Source organism: Fukomys damarensis, unplaced genomic scaffold (genome assembly GCF_012274545.1).
Source record: "Fukomys damarensis isolate Sample0158 unplaced genomic scaffold, DMR_v1.0_HiC HiC_scaffold_5, whole genome shotgun sequence".
NCBI lineage: Eukaryota > Metazoa > Chordata > Mammalia > Rodentia > Bathyergidae > Fukomys > Fukomys damarensis.
Window position 1 is genome coordinate 20,337,797 of NW_022900917.1, and position 1,354 is coordinate 20,339,150.

Genomic DNA, 1,354 nt, shown 5'->3' on the forward strand with positions numbered 1-1,354 from the left:
TTTTTGAGATAGGGTCTCACTATGTAGTTGAGACTGATCTGGAACTCATTCTGTAGCCCAGGTTGGTGTTGAACTCACAACAATCCTCCTGCCTCAGCCTCCCGAGTGCTGAGATTACAGGCGTGTGCCACCATGCCTGGCAGAATGCACTGTTCCTATTCTTATTCTTACTTATACCCATTAACCACTTGTTTTCCCCAGTGCTGCTATTTGTAGCAGACACCTCCGCCCGATATTAGCAGGCTAAAAGGGCACAAGCTTCTTGCCCCTCCATAATAAGGCTGTGTTACATTGCAAGTAGCAGAGCTTGGCTGAGTTCACTCCCAGTCAAGGTCAACTGATTCCATCTAAATTCTTCCCCTCTGAAATAACCATATGTTCTCTTCAGCAAAGATGTGCTGTGCCTCATTCTACAGTCCTGCCTGCTTGACACTTGTTACCAGTGTGTGTCCTAAGCTCTGCCCAGCTTCCTTCCTTTCCAGTGAATAAACACTGGACGTCTTGGGAGTTCTTTGTCTTTGCTGCCCAGAGCAGTTTAGATCAGCCTAAGACTCAGTTTCTCTCAAGTCTCTGTGTGGTTCTTTTAATTCCCACTTTCCTATCTCACAGATGTACTGGCTTACAGGAGGCCAGGACCACTGCAGGGGTCTCTGGCAACTCCCACTAGCCTTTCCCTATACTGTTGGGAGGCATAGTGGAGCTCTTAACAGTTGGGGCCCAGTGAGAGGACTTCTGCTCACTGGGTCATGCTCTTGAAGTGGGGAGTGGGAACTTAGTCCCTGTCAGCTCCCTTTTCCACCATGAGGTGAGCAGTTTTGCCTCACCACCTGCTGCCTACTATACCCACCATGATGTGTTAGCCCCAAAGCAGGAGGGCCAGTTCATTATGCACTGGAACTTTCAAAACTTGGAGCCAAAGTAAGTTTTACTTGGGCTGGAGATGTAGCTCAGTGCTACTGTGCCTGCCTGACAAGTGCAAATTTCTAAAGCCTGAGTTTTAGGAGAGAACCTGTGTGACTTGGGACAAAGGCAGCATTTGTGACCTGAGAACCCAGAGGCTAAGAAGGATCCAAGATGGCAAGCGCTTGGGACCAAGAAAGGCTCTGGACTTCGACACGTCAGGTATTTGTGAGGGTTCAGACTCAATCAGTATGCATGTTAAGGGGCTTCCACCTGACATCTGAGTTGCACATTCTGCACAAAGCGTCTTTTCTGTACAAATGCTCAGTTATAGGAATTCTCACCTCCCACCCTTCTCTATGTTCCATCAGTAACTCTGCTTTGTAGCACCTAACACATCATCTGGAACTGTTCATTTACTTCCTCCCCTTTCTCTCTAGGTTAGTGATGGAGA